Raw genomic sequence first — 15,101 nt, 5'->3', positions numbered from 1 at the left:
ATCCCAGCAAACCAGAACTTCTAATCTGCCTGAAGGCCAGGAAGCTTCCTGCTTCAGGGTGAGGAAGCACGGATTTCACAAAGGAGTCACTGGAAGTGACGGTGAGAAGGCCCACTCCTCCGTAGGTCCAGCCCTTGGCTTCCACACCTGTGGGTCCTAACTATTGGAGATTGTATATCAGCCATTGGGTCCATGCCCTTACTGTGTCCTGGAGGACAGCCCCTCGAGCCAAATGTGTTATTCCCAAACTATCATCTTTGATAAGCCTTTAATGGGCTATTCTATCAGGCCCAGTGCTACAAGTGATGCTTGGCCTCATGGTCATCCTGGTGAATCCCATGCCCATTCCTGCATCTTCTTGGCCATGAACATGATTTTCCAAGCATGTTCCCTCTGGGCCCCTAGCCAACTAGTGTGTTAATTTGCCTGGACTGTCATAGCAAAGTGGCTTAAAGGGCAGAAATGTATTGTCTCCAGATTCTGGAGATTTAAAGTCCAAAATCAAGGAGTGAGCAGGGTTGGTTCTTCCTGAGAGCTCTGAAAAAAGGATCAGTCCCAGACCTCTTTCCTTGGTTTATAGATGGCCACCTCTCTCCGCATCTCTTCACTATATGTGTCTCTGTGTCCAGACTTCCCCTTCTTATACAGATGCCAGTCACATTGGATTAGGGCCCACCCTACTCCAGTATGACCTCATCTTAACTAATTACATCTGCGATGACTCTATTTCCAAGTAAGTTCATAATCTGAGGCACCAGGCTTAGGACTTCAACACATGAATTTGGAAGGTGGGCAAAATTTGACACATGACCATAGGCTATGGCAATCACTCCCATTCAGTGGTCTATAGACCACTTCTCCCACCACATCAGGTTGATAACCAACTCTGTCACTTGCAACTCCACCCACTAGGAGTATTTCCCTTTATCACCCTTCTTTATGTTATCACTGAATAGAGTTGGAATGGAGCTGCAGTCCACTTGTTTCTGCGCTTTTACCAATACATTGTGCCAAGCCAGTTGAGACCCAGGCCCAAATCATTTTAACCTCCATCAGCGGGGCACTGGGAAACTCCATGAAGCTGTAGGGATGAGCTGATGGAATGGTATGGTCAACACAACAGATGTAGATGACACAAGAGTCTGGACCATCTGTTTGTGTCATTTACTTGAATCTCTGTACCTTCTTGGATCCAAAGTCCAGTTATACTGTTTTCACCATACAAAGGATGTACTTACCTGACCTTATGATTTATTGGATTTAATAATACCTAGTTCATGATGGGCAACTGCAGACTTACGGTTACTTGGGGTTCCACGGTCAAACACTCTCTACCAAGGCACAGTAGCACTCCAAGAGCTGTTTTCTAAAGGAAGGAAAACCTCTGTCACAGAAGGTATGACTTTGCCTCCACACCTTAGGAGTCTGCACTTAGGTGTCTCTGCTATTAGAGCTTGCCAAAGACACCAGCCAGCATTTCCTCCAGGGGAAAATGAGGGCAGAGTGGGTCTTGAGATCAGTCAGAGCCATGGGAAAAAAAAAAATCATCAGTGCCTCCACTTAAAGCCCTATCTGCTCCCATCTGTAGCTGGGACTTTGGAGGAAGAGAGATGGAGGATTCTTGAGAAGACAGTGAGTGGAAGGAAATGAAGAAGCAGGAAGATACCCTTTGGACCATGGTTGAGCTGCACCTGTCCTAGCCCACAGCCTCAAGTGAATGGATGGAGATGCCATCAATTTGCTCCATCCCACAGTCCCAGGAAACCACAATTGAAAATCAATAATCACTAATAAAATCAGTAACATTACACAGGCAAAATGGCCATTTCATTATCAGGAACAAGCAGACAGCAAGAGGGGTTGGCGTGGTGTTGGCTGGGAGAGTGGGCAGGAAATGTTTGGCTTGCTGTTCATCCCACTGCACAGAAACTCAGTCCCTCATGGCCACCCTACAGAACTTATACTCCATAGCTTTCTTGAGGCTTCTGCTCTGATTCCACCAGCTTCACTGAGCACGGAGGAGTGGCACCCATGATGTGGTATACTGCCATATTTGGTCTTTAGGAATGAGGAGCCAAACAGGGCCAGGACTCAGGGATGGACGATGACACGTCTTGGGAAGGATAGCTTCTGTGGGACAGGGCTGGGGACAGGGCAGGACAGGAAAGAAGCTGAGCCCTGCTTGAGGCTCAGTGTGGCACCACATCTGGCTTGCTGACCACCCCAAAACTCTAAGGCGACCACTATGGCCCTCCCGAGCCAGCCAGGCATCTGCCACCACACCCAGAGGACTTGACTACTAACACTGTTTGTTTTGCCGCTGAGGCAATGTGACACCAGCCTGTGTGATCTGGCTCTGGGCATCACGTTGCCAGCACACATCAACGAGATGGAAATTTGGCTGCTGCAAAAGGCACCAATTTTGCCATCTTCTCTGAATCTCCTTTCTCTGAACAGTAGGGACATTTCAGCCCCATGTAAAGCACATACTCTCTTCCTCCTGGCAAGTGCCCAGTACCGTAATTCCCCATATAGTGCCACCTTGGAAGAGCCTTGGGCAACAAGGCAGGGGCAAGAAGACTGCACCAAATCTTAGGTCCTGAGGCTCTGGGGCAGAGATGAGGTGCCCAGAGAGAATGCACTTGGGTAGCGAAGCAGCTTCTTGGTCTCTCCTGCCCCTGCGCTCAGGAGAAAGGGCTGGGGAGACGAGTGTCCCAGCTCACAGGGTAGATCAGCAAGGCACTGCCTTGCCCTTTGGTTTCATTACTTGAATTGCACCAGGTGACATCTAGACTCATTCCTTAAGGCAGTAGCACTTCCCTGCTGGCAGACACACTGTGTGGCTGGAAGGCAGGATGGTGGAGGCATAGCTCCAGCTCCAACACAATCGGTAGCTTCCTGCAACCCAGGACAGGTCTCTCAACTACCAAGGCAAGTAGGGGGCCTTTCTGGAAAATGCCTCAGTTGGGAGGTCTGTGCCTGTGGAGAGCAGGAAGTAAAGCCCAGGGAGAGAAGGGAGCTTGCTCCAGGTCCTACACTGGGTCAGGCACAGGCCTGAGCTGGGAACCCAGGGTCTTGCCTCCCAAGCCAGAACTCCTATCATTTGATGGAGCTGCCACCAACAAACATCTGGCGTCACCATCCCCCTCCCCACATCCACACATTTGTTTGTCCATGTTGCCTGTTGGTGCACTCTGGTCATCTCATGCATGGAGCAGATGCCCTGTGAGGGCTGGAGGGGCCCTTGAGATTCACCTTTCCCAGCCCTGTCCCTGGGCAGATGAGCATGCTTAGCCCTTGGCAAGCATTTTGCATCAGCAGAAGCAGCAGCTCAAAACTGGCTGTAGCTGAGTGACAGCTGACACCTGAAAGATATGAAGTCACTGAGTCCACACAAGTCCTTTGAGGTAGGTACCCCATGAGCTCCATTTTATAGAAGAGGAAACAGAGGCACAGAGAGGGGAAAGTCACACAGCTACGAAGTGGCAAAGCCTGGATTGAAAGTCGGCTGGCTTCTGGTTGCTTGCCTTTACACTGTGTCGTGTAATCTCTGGATCCCATGAGTTACTACGTGTCAGGTGTCAGCGCCTACAGCCAAGGGCCCTGCGGCTCTGCAAAGTAGTACTTCTGTTGGCTCTAATGATGAGTGTGAGATGGTCCGTTCTTGTTCTCCCAAGCATGCTCAGCCTAAGTCCAACACTCTGCACAGGAAGTGCTCAGCAAAAGCATTTATGTATGGCACAACAGCTCTGCACCTGGCCCTGGGCTGAGACTTGATACACAACAAGTTGAATTCCTGGGGTGCCAGTCTAGTGTGGCATATCCGCAGTTACAGGGCAGAGTGGTGAGGACCCCACTTCCCACCACCTCCACCCTCCATCCCATCCCCTCATCCCTCACCGGTCCCCCCTAACCCACCCCCACCCCTCCACCCATGTCAAGGAGCAGCTCACTTGCCAAGGTGCTTTTTGTAAACAGGCAGCTCCTTCTCCTGGCCTCTGGGCAGGGGTGGGGGGTGGGGGTCCATGAAGGCCACACAGATGAGAACAAAAGCTCTGGCTGAGGCCTGATGGCTGAGAGGAGTGGCCCAAGTGAGCCATGAAAGGAGGGCCCTCTGCAGCCCTTGGGGAGCACAGAGTGCACAGCATGGAGGTATGAAAGAACAATGTGTTTTGGAACAGCCACTTGTTGGCTATGTCCACTGCCTGAGTTGTTTTTGTGGGGGCTGAGGGACAAACCTGGAGGGAAAACCATTGAACCAGAGGATTATTCAAAAACCTAAAATCAGATGGAATTTACCCTGCTAAGTTCCAGACTTTCCTGGGACCAGGTGGTCCCTATTTTCCTGCCAATCTCTCCCATGTGGAATGGAAATGGCTATCCTCTGCCTGTCCCGCTGTATTAGGGTTCTCCAGAGAAACACAGCCAGTAGGAGATGACAGATTATAGATGGATGAAAGAATAGAAGATTTATGATAGAAATTGGCTCACATGATAGGGATGCCAAGAAGTCCCACGATCTGCCATCTGCAAGCTGGAGACCTAGGGAAGCCCACAGTACAATTCAGTCCAAATCCAGAGAACCAAGGAGCCACTGGACTAAGTCCCAGAGTCTGAAGGTGGGAGAACAAGGAGCTCTGAAGTTCTAGGGCAGGAAAAGATGGCCATCTGAGCTTAAGAGAAGAGTGGGGTCTGCCTTTCCTTCACCTGATTCATCTGGGCCTTCATGGGTTGCACGATGCCCACCCTCATTGATGAGGGTCAGTCTCTCTACTTAGTCTACTGATTCAAATGCAAATGTCCTCCACAAATGCCTCACAGACACACTCAGCTCTCTGGGCCTACCTTAACCCAGTCAAGTCAACACATAAACATAACCATCACATCCATCTTGAAAGCAGATAACTTGTTGCTTGGTTTCACAAGTTCACAAATGAAGAAGAATGTTGGCCCAGGATGAATGATACCTTGAGTCTCACCCATACCTGATTTAGATGATATGTGGATGAGATTTTAGATTGAAAGTTGATGCTAAATTGGGATAAGACTTTTGGAGATTTTGAATGTATTTTTCATGTGAGAAAAACACATGAACTTTTGAGGGACCAGAGGGTGGATGGTAATGGGTTGAATTGTGTCCCACAAAAATTCATGTGTTGATGTTCTGTCAGTACTTCAGAATGTGCCCTTATTGCTACTGCTAAGTCACTTCAGTCCTGTCCGACTCTGTGCGACCCCACAGACAGCAGCCCACCAGGCTCCCCCGCCCCTGCAGATGTGATTAGTTAAGGTGAGATGCTAGTAGCGTAGGGTGGGACCCTAATTCAATACTGTCCATGTCCTTATAAAAAGGGGAAAATTTGGACACAGGGTGTGCAATGAAAGAAGAAAATGTCAAGAGACACAGGAAGATGATGGCTGTCTACAAGCCAAGGAAAAAACCTGGAACAGATCCTTCCCTCACAGCCTTCAGAAGGAACCAAGCCTGCTCACTCCTTGATCTCAGACATCTACTCTCCAGAACTGGGAGACAATGTATTTCTGGTGTTTCAGCCCCCAGTCCAGGGTACTTTGTTCTGGCAGCCCAAACAGACTAAGAGATCTTGATATTTTGGAGCAGCAACTTTTCCCTGAGGGTAATAGGGAGCCATAGAAATATTTTGCAGAGAAGACAACAGCAACGCACTCCAGTACTCTTGCCTGGCAAATCCCATGGACAGAGGAGCCTGGTGGGCTGCAGTCCATGGGGTCACTAGGAGTTGGACGACTGAGCAACTTTACTTTCACTTTTCACTTTCATGCATTGGAGAAGGAAATGGCAACCCACTCCAGTGTTCTTGCCTGGAGAATCCCAGAGACAGGGGAGCCTGGTGGGCTGCCGTCTCTGGGGTCGCACAGAGTCGGACACGACTGAAGCGACTTAGCAGCAGCAGCAGAAATATTTTGAGCAAGGGAGGAACAAGGTAAGATCTGTATTCTAGAAATTTACCCTCGCATCTGTGAGGAGGATGCACTGGAGGGTACAAGACCAGAGGCAGAGAGAATATTTAGGACATGTTGCTGTACTCTAGATGAAGTAATAATAAAAATAATAGTATTTATTAGCAGTTGGAGTATACTTATTTTTACAAACAGTAGCCCATCACTTCTACTGTGGCAGGTGCTTTATATGGATTTATTTTTATTTGAAAGATTTCAACCAGCCAATGAGACAGGCACTGTGATTATCTCCCTTTGGCAGACTAAGGTCTCCATTTTTCCCCAGGCCATATGGCAAGTGGTGATCCCAGGATTTGAACCAGGCAGTCTGGCTCTAATGTCTGTATGCAATGGAATGTTTCTTAACATTTATAACCAGCCTGGACCTGTGCCCATTTCTGGAAGTGTAGCTACTCCCACCATGGTTAATTACAAGCTACCAAGACCTATCAACAAGTTCACAAAATTGCTGAAAATGTGACAGTCCTTTTTCATGAGGCAGTGCAAGCCAGCAAACTAGCAAAGCTACAGGTACAGAGTTGGTAACGTGAAGTGCATGTTATTTCCCATCTCCCTGGTGAGTTTTATCTTCATGGAATTTTTTGGAGGCTGCTGTAGCAGACCGCCTAGGTCATTCAAATCTTGGTTTCACCAGTGAGCAGCTGTGCGATCTCAAGACAAGTTGCTGAACGTCTCTGAACCTCAGTCTGCACCACTCTGAAATTAGTTCTTATGAGGCTTCATGAGCTCATGATGTGAAGTACAGGCCCTGGTGCACAGTGGGTATGCCAACAGTTTGGGCTGCTTTTAATTTTAAGATGATTGTGTTTTCCAAACCAAGAACAGCAGGAGCACGTTGTCCATTTGTGTTTTTGTTTTTGTTTTTTCCCAGTGTCTGCCTGGACAGTATGCCTGCTTGATGCTGGGCTCTGGCTGGTCCCCTGGCGTTAGGTCATATTAACCTTCTGAACCCTTGTAGCGATGGTGCAGCAGTAGACTAGCTGGTTGCTAGGATAGCCACAGGCCTGGATTTTGGTGGGTGTGTGTATTTCTAATCACAAAATTGCAAATGTTCTGAAGGGTCCTAGAATAGTGGATGGAGCCTCTTCCCATGTGAGGCCTGAGTCGTGCCTGTGCTGTTGGAAAAAAAAAAAAAATGTCATCGCATAGAGAGTAATAATTAGCAAGCCATCTGCATACTTTTTTCTATATAAAAGCTTTGACAGTGTCTTTCAGTTGTATGTATGGTGCAAGAGGAAAACTGGCAGTCATCTGGATTTATGTTAATTACCTAAATTATATTTCTATGTTTCCAAAACCATTTCCCATCCTTATCTACCCTTTGATGATACTACCTATGGCATTCTGAAAGTGGCATTTGTGGTAAGCAAGGAGCTTCAGGGGAAAAATTGACGTGTAGCCACAGCTTTCTGGTTTCATGGTGAAATCGATGCAAGCCATTCTTTTGATTAACTGCTCACTTGCTAATGAGGGCTTCTTTCTTAAAGGTTCCTATTTTTTAAACCAGTGAAGTCGCCAGGAAATTATAATCAATATTTTAATAATTTCCCATTTGTTTCCATTGTGAATCTTAAAAGTGCTTACCACCACCAACATCCCAGAGAAAATTAAAATTAAGAACATGGTGAAGAGAACTAATTCAACTCAAAATGATACTTCAACTTAAAAGGATTTCCCAATGGTTCTCGTCCACCCCACCAGGGCAAAATGCTACATGTCCTCAGCAAGTGCCCCAACCTGACTCCTCACCTGGCACACAATCACCTTTTGCCAAACATAGCAAAACACTCACCATTTGCCTAAATCATTTGCACATGGCTTTGGACCCACATGCAGAACTGAGCTTTCATCCTAATATATTTCACCTTACGTTCAATACCTGCCTTCTGTCTTTGGGGGTGTTTGGGGCACATAACAGTACCCTCTTCTCTGAGGACAAACAACCTATAGACCAGGTACCCTGCCAAGAGTAGTTCCGTCCAGAGGGGGCTGCAACCCTGACTATACCTCAGTAAGGAGATGCCGGAGCGGCCGCACCTGGATCTACAACAGGAGACAGTCACCACCCTGGGCTTCCCCACAGATATTTGTCTGTCCCGGTTCCTGTTGGTTGTGGACACCAGTCTGCTGTGGGCAGAAAACGCAGGTCATCGCGGTTAGGATTCTATGCAGAGGGGGCATTATTAATAACAAGCCCTGAAAGAATGTTCAGGGAGCCTAACACTCGGAGCCTGGGCTGTGGGGTGTGGTCTCTGCACCGGGTAGGGGGCATAGCTGCAGGGGGCCAGGAACAGGGGAGAGGCTAGGAGAGTGTAGGTAGGGGGTGACTTCCAGACACAGCCAACAGCCTCTAAGCATGTGCAGCAGCTGGGGGCGAGGGGTGGCAATGTCAGGCCCTGTGCTGAGCTCTGCCACTGTGTATCACCCCATTTCTTCCCTCTGGGTCTGGATTCTGTCATTCAGAGGACACCGTGAACCCCTCTTTGTCCCAGCCATGAGTCAGCCGTGAGTTTATCAGGGAGGCTTTGGGGGGACCCCAAACGTCTCTGGTAAAATAGTGGAACAGGAAGAGCTGAGGGCAAAGGCGTGCGGAATCAGAGAGACAGACAGGCTCACGGCTGGCAGAGGGAGGGAGAGAGGGCACCGGTGCTGTGCTGTGATGCAACTTGAGCCAGGCTTCATGGAGGATGAGCCTTTTGAGAGGAGCCCTGAAAGTCAGGTGGAATTTTGACAGGACAGCCAGCATCCTAGGCAGAAATGCATAAGCAAAGTGTAGAGGTCAGAAGAACCAGGATTGTTTGGTGTCCAGTCAACAGTTCAACTGGGCAGAAGGCCCAGGAGCATGTGTGAAAACACCAGAAGATGAATCTGGATGAAGGCTGAGGCCCACCTGTGGGACACCAGACTGAGGAGTTGGGACTTAGTGCTATCGGCAGTAGAAAGCCACAGGAGGCTTTGGAGCAAGGGTGTACTGACGAACAGAGCAACTGCTATACTTGCAGTCAGCATGCCTGCTCTCCAAGGGCCCCCACCTACGCAGGCAACACAGAGTTCCAGAAGCTGCCCAGTTAAAGCTCCACACCTGTCACATGAATGTGGAAAAACTTATTGTATGTTCACAGGATTCTGCCTATGAATAAGAGGTGTCTGCTGACTGTTTTCTTATCTCTCGAGCTACAGGTTTGTGTCAGACCAAAGGCAGGGCCCACATTGGCCTTGCCATGGTGCCCCTGAACTCCCATAGCCCAAGTCTGACCCTTTGCTTGGCAGCTTCTCAAGCAACAGGGCCAGGAGATCCCTGGGGAAGGGCAGCCCCTGGAGAGGTTGTAGAATTCCTTTCCTTGCCTGGACCCGCAGTCCAGGGCTGCTCCCACTAAATGTGAGCAGCCACTTGACAGGTGGAAGCAGCCCAAGTTTTGAGGCCCAACTGCTTACTGCTCGGCCACTCTCTAGTCGCATGACCCCAGACATGCCCTCCCATCTCTGAGCCTCTCATTTCCTCATCGAGAACACAGAGATGACAACAGCTTAGCATCTACTGGGTAAATAGACTCATGCAGGTAAAGTACACGGTATACCTTGATGCATGGAGAGAGCTGTTAGCTCCAGACCTGGTTCACATTTGGGGCAACAAAACGGTCTCATAGCCAGTCTATTCAATGAGTACAAAGTCCTCTTCCTCACTGCCTCCCATTTCTCCATTAGCCTTGGAGTACTCAAGGCAAAAACCACAAGGGAACCTCTGTTTCCAACAGGAACTGAAAGAACCACAACACATCTGGGCCACAATGCCCCTTGGTGACATGATCCGAGACTGGTCTCATAAACCTCCTTAAAATGTAATGACAGCTATGGGTCCCTTTCCCCATGTGTTGTACACTCCTGTGGCTCCCAGAGTTTCCTGAAATGTTCCAGGAAAACAGAATCCTACTAACATTCAGTGAGCAGATATTCTGTGCCAGGTAACATGTCAGGAGCTACGAATTTAACAGTGAGCAAAACAGGCACTGATGGCGGCTCTCTTGGGATCTAATCTATTGGCAGGTCAGTTAGTTAAGCTAGTTAAGTACTAGAGAGAAAACAAAGGGAAGTGGAGTGGAGTGCCAGAGATGGGTATAGGGCTTTGAACTGTTGCATAGGTTGGCCAGGTGACTTCTGCCAGGGTTGGTCAAGATGAAAGGAAAGGAGGGAGCGGACCCAGTGGCCATCTGGTAAAGTGCATTCCAACACACAGAAGAGCCAGTGCAAAGGCCCTTAGGACAGATGTACCTTGTGTGTTGAGGAAGAGTCAGGAGGCCTGGAGCAGAGCAAGTGAGGGCAAGAAGGAAGATGGTGTCATCCAGTTTGGGAGAAGTGGGGAGCTGCTGCAGAAGACCTTCCTGGGGCAGGGGAGAAGAGGGCGAGGGAGGTAGGAAATGGCAATCTTTCAGGTGGCTACTGCAATAATCCAGGCAGGAGATGCTGGTGGCCAGGCACAGACGGTAGCAGTGGCAGAAGGGAGAAGGCTGGGAGCGTGGAACCATTTTGAAGATGGAGACAAGAGAACTATCTGCCTCTCTGGATATGGGGTGTGAGCGAAAGAAAAGCATCCAGGAAAACTGTAGGGAATTTGTAGGATGGAGCCGCGGTGAACTAAGGTGACAGACTATGGGAGGAGTGTGTTTCAGGGACGGTCAGGAGTTCGGCTCAGGCCTCGTGGAGCTGGAGATGTCTAGCGGCCATCCAGGCCCTTGTGCCAAGCGGGCCGTGGATCCTCTGGCACGGGTGCGCCTGGGATCTCCCTGACTCCCAGGCCCCACGGGGAAGTGAGGACCACCTGGTCCACTGAGGAAGCGGAGAAGTGACACGAGGGTGGAGGGAAGGCTCCTGGGAACCGATCCCCGTTTTCCACCCCAGGATCAGTGCACTTGGAGGTGGGCGGGAAGCAAATTTGAAAACCATTCGCAACACTCGGTAACAGACAACAGTTATGCCTGCTTCCGTTTTGTTTAATCCACTTTCCTTCAAGATGCAAACTTGCTCTCGCTCTACGGGGACGCGGTGGGTCTAGGATGACCCCGGTCCCCGCAGGACCCCGACCCGCCAGGGCCCCGGGTCTCCAACTGCGGCCTAGTGGGGACCGGAGGTAAGGAACTGCGATCCGTTTTGATCACCAGAGCACGATACGTTCTCCTGGCAGGGCAACCCTAGCGGGGCCCGGCCAAGGTGGATTCCTTCCCAACAGCCCGGCAGGGCCGCCCTTGCCCCGGGACCGGGACGGAGGAGCAGGACTCCGACACCTGTGCCCGCGGCGGGGCCCGGGCGTGGCTCCTCCGTCAGGAAACTTCGGGAAACGCTCCGAGGCCAGCGATCTGCTCGGGCACACCTACGCAGCCCACGAAAGGACTTCGTTCGCTTCTGGGAGGGGGCTCGGCGCTTCTCTCGGACCGAGGGCGTGGGCGTGGAGGGAAGGAGGGGCCGAAAGGGAGGCAGGTCCTCCCCTTTATTCCCGGCCCGCAACTCGGCCGAGTCGTGACCAGATGTGCTGCTAACAGGTCGCTCCTCGGAGGTGCAGGCGGGAGCCCACAGGCCACTCAGGGGCTGCACTCGGCGTTGCTGCTGTCGGACCAGACGCGGCGTCCGCGGGCTGGGCTCGGCCCCCGCCGCCACTCTGGAAGTTTAGGTTAGGAAATGCAGCCCAGACGGGGACCCCGGATTGGGGGGCGCGGGCCAGCCCCCGGGGGAGACGGGGAGGGGAGCCACGGGCCTTGGTGCCCCGGGGGGTAGGGGGTGGGTAGAGGGCGGGCGGCACGCTCCGGCTCGCCGCCGGGCAGTTCACGAAGAAGCCATGTTCCTGCAGAAGCCGCAGGTGTCTGCCCCGGGATAACCCCGCGCGGCGCGAGGCCAGGCCAGCCCAGCTCCCGCGGGGGCTCCGCCGGCCCGGGGCCAGAGAGGCGGGAGACTGGCTGGCACGCCCGGGCTTCTCGCCGAGCACGCCGGCGGGAGGCTGAGACAGGGTCCGCACCCGGGTGGGAGCGGGGGCGGCGGGGGCCCCCGGGGGAGGGGCGCCTCTAGGCCACAAGCGGGGTCGGGTGCAGTTCGGTAGTCGCCACCTGAGAGCCCGGGTCTCCACGGCTGTCACCGCGGGACACCTTGGCCGTCTGGGCGGGAGCCGGCGGGCCGACGCGGCGGCCGTGAGACCTGCGCTCCCTGCCCGGCAGCGGCCCGCGGAAGGTGAGCGCCCTCCCGGGGCGAGGGAGATGAGGCCAGGGCCGCGGCTGGGGGTCGGTCTCTGCGGAGGAGGGAAAGGGGGACGGGCGTGGAACTGGCTACCTGAAGCTGTTACTCTGTCCCGGGTGACAATAGGGGTCCTCCGGGGAGCTGCCAGCTCTTATTCTCTCTCCCCCCCGACCCCCACTGTCTCTCCCCCACGCCCCCACTGTGTCTCTTTCCCCCACCCCCGACTGTGTCTCTCTTACCTCGTCCCCCACAGTCTCTCCTCCCCCGCCCCCACTGTGTCTCTTACCCCTCGCCCCGCACTGTTTCTTCGCACCCCCCGCCCCCCACTGTCTCTCTCTGCCTCCGCCCCCCCCCCCTCGTGTCTCTCTTCCCCCGCCCCCACTGTCTCTCTCCCCTCCGCCCCGCACTGTGTCTCTCTTTCCCGCTCCGGCCCCCTCTCCACCAGTGCCACTCTGGGATTCGATCTCGCCCTCTCTCTGGCCTCCCGCGGTCTCCGTTGGTCTGGCACGCGCTCCGGCCCTGTCGCTGGTGAGTGCTGGTTCTCCCGCTCTCCCAGCTCGCTCTGCGTCCTACCAGGGCGCACACCGCCGGCTCGCTCGGCCCAGAAGCGGGAAGAGTACCTGCCGCGCGCGCGGGGCCCCGCTTGCTGCCCTCCGGCCAGCTCCATCCGCTCGTGCCCGGGGACGCTCGGTCACCCCGCTGTCGCCTCTGGCCAGCGGCGCACCGTCTAGGCAGGCCACCTGCCGCCTAGGGCACCGACCGTCTCCCGCAGCGTGCGGAGCCACCGAGGTGAGTGTCCCCGTGCCCATTCCTTGCCTCCCGTTGCTGCCCGGCTGCCCAGCTGGAGTTGACTGGAGAAGCGAGACGACCACAGGGAGGCCAGCCTGTGGCCGCTTTCCTGTTCAGAGAGTGGCTGGACGGCCCCGTAGGCCCCTCTGGCGGTCGCCGCCTTCTGCTGCCCCCGGCCCGGTGCGGGCCCGGAACTCGGTGTTTCAGGACTCCCTGTCCAGCGGGGTCGCGGGCGGGGCAGCGCGGCTTCCCCTTTAAGGCCGGAGCCGTTCGTCGCCTTGAGTGTGAGGGTGTGTGAGTGTGCGGCGTGCGTGTCTCCTCCTCCCCGAGTGACACAGCAGTGAGAAATGCCTATCAGTAACTTAAACCCCCGAAACTCCACCTTCCGGGCGCGCGGCGCGGAGCCGGGCGGTGGGAATGGAGCGAGCAGACTGAGGCCGCCGCTGCAGCGCCGCCGGCATGAACTTGGCCGCGAGCTGAAGCGGCCGGCGGCGGGCGGGCTCGGGGGGCACCGGCCACTAGCCCCGGGAGATCTGCCACCAAGGAGGTCAGGTTGCCCGCGCTGGCGGCAGCCTGCCCCTTGGGCACTGCCCCCGCCGCCGCCGCCGCCGCCGCGGGAGCTCCGCAGCACGGTAAGGCTGAGGGCGGGCGCGGGAGGTCCGAATGCTCTGGGGGCGCCGAGCTGCACTTGTGGCCCCCACTTGTGGCCTGCGTCGCGGAGGAGCGCAGGCCCCGGATTACTGAGGGCCGGGGGACCCCGAAGTTTGCTCCGAGCACACGGCCCACCTGGCGCTGCGCGTGGTCGCCCGCTTCTCTAACTGGCCGGGCCGAGCGGAGCGCAGCTCGCATTGCCCGGGACCGTGGCCTGTGCCTGCACCCCGACGCTCGCCGGGTATCTGGAATCGGGCAGGGGCAGTCAAGCACTGAGGAGGGAAGGCAGAGGGGCGCGGGCCACAAGGGCTCACCCGGCCGCGCTGGGCCACCAGGAGGCTCCCGCTCGGTCCCGGCGCACCCGGAGCCGCTCGCTGCCGGGAGGCCACTGGCGACGCTGCCTTCGCATCCCGGCTCCCAGAGCCTGGACCAGTCGGCAGTGGGCGCTGGGCGCAGGATTCACCCCCCACCCCCACCCGTAGCCAGTTTGCCGCCACCGAACGGGAGTGTGGAGTGTGCGCGCGCCGAGCCCGCCGCCTCTCGCTCCCTTCCCTGCCAAATTCTCCTCTGGAGAGCAGCCCCGAGCAGAGCTGGCGGCCGGAGGCAGCCCCGACTGGGCTCCTGCCCGGAGCTCCCGGCGCCCCCGCGACCCGAGCTCCCAGGCCTCGGAGCAGCGGCACAACCCAGCGCCAACAAGGGCGGGTGGGAAGCCCCCCGGAGCGCCGCCAAATACTTTTCACGGCCAGTTGGCTCGGTCAGGCTCCGTCCCGAGGCAGCGTGTCGGAAGCCTCTTGGAAAGCTGGCCGTACCGTCTGATTTTGATCCGTGATTAAATGCGGACTGAGCAGACACTAATAGGATTAGATTGCAGAAAACTGCCCTGAAGTCGTCGGAACCTGAGCAGACAGACGCACTTCGGGCCGGGGTTTCGCCCCGTCGTGCCCCTGCAGCCGGGTGCGGCCGTTTGGGGCGCCCCGATTGTAGGTGTGAGTGTGTACGCGGGCGGGAGCACAGGATGGCTCAGGGACGTGGAGAGAAGTGACTTCACTTGCTGGGGTGGCTTGTCGTTGTTCGGCAGCAGAAGGAATTCCCCCCAGGGCGCCGTCCCCACGGCGAACGTGCCATTTGCAGGTAGCCGACCAAGGCCAGCTCCGGCACTTTGTGAGGGCGAGCGAGCCGGTTGTACGAGAGGCTGCCTCGCTGGAACAAAGACGCAAACTCTCCCCAAGCCTGAGCAATTTCGAAAGAGTTAGCTGGGAAGAGGAGAGGGCCCGCGTCTCCCAGGGGAGAACCCGCGGGGCTCGCGCCGCCCAGCCTGGGTCCCGCGGCCGGGGCGATCCGGTTCCCAGGCTTCGGCGAGCCGGCAAGCAGCATCTCAACGGGGCAGCCCAGCCTTCCGCGAGCGCGGGCCCCCACCCGAGAGATCACGGACCGGGGGGTCG

At 55.1% G+C, this 15,101-nt stretch overlaps 1 protein-coding gene and 1 long non-coding RNA gene across 5 annotated transcripts in view; one reads left to right on the top strand and one right to left on the bottom strand.

Moving 5' to 3' along the window:
- Positions 1 to 6,161: 6,161 nt before the first annotated feature.
- LOC138986381 (uncharacterized) lies at positions 6,162 to 13,291 on the bottom strand. The gene is made up of 3 exons (XR_011463221.1): positions 12,840 to 13,291; positions 8,008 to 8,127; positions 6,162 to 7,115 (listed from the first exon to the last, which is right to left on the bottom strand). It is a non-coding gene; the product is annotated as an uncharacterized lncRNA (long non-coding RNA).
- A 99-nt stretch (positions 13,292 to 13,390) lies between these two features.
- MAMLD1 (mastermind like domain containing 1) overlaps positions 13,391 to 15,101 on the top strand; it is a 117,587-nt gene continuing 115,876 nt past the window's right edge. For all 4 annotated transcript variants that reach the window (XM_070365763.1, XM_070365762.1, XM_070365765.1 and 1 more), the window contains exon 1: positions 13,391 to 13,640. The gene's annotated coding sequence lies outside the window, so the exon portion shown is untranslated. The remainder of the gene's footprint in view (positions 13,641 to 15,101) is intronic.

The sequence above is a fragment of the Bos mutus genome, chromosome X (genome assembly GCF_027580195.1).
Source record: "Bos mutus isolate GX-2022 chromosome X, NWIPB_WYAK_1.1, whole genome shotgun sequence".
NCBI lineage: Eukaryota > Metazoa > Chordata > Mammalia > Artiodactyla > Bovidae > Bos > Bos mutus.
This window is presented reverse-complemented; position numbering and strand designations above follow the sequence as displayed.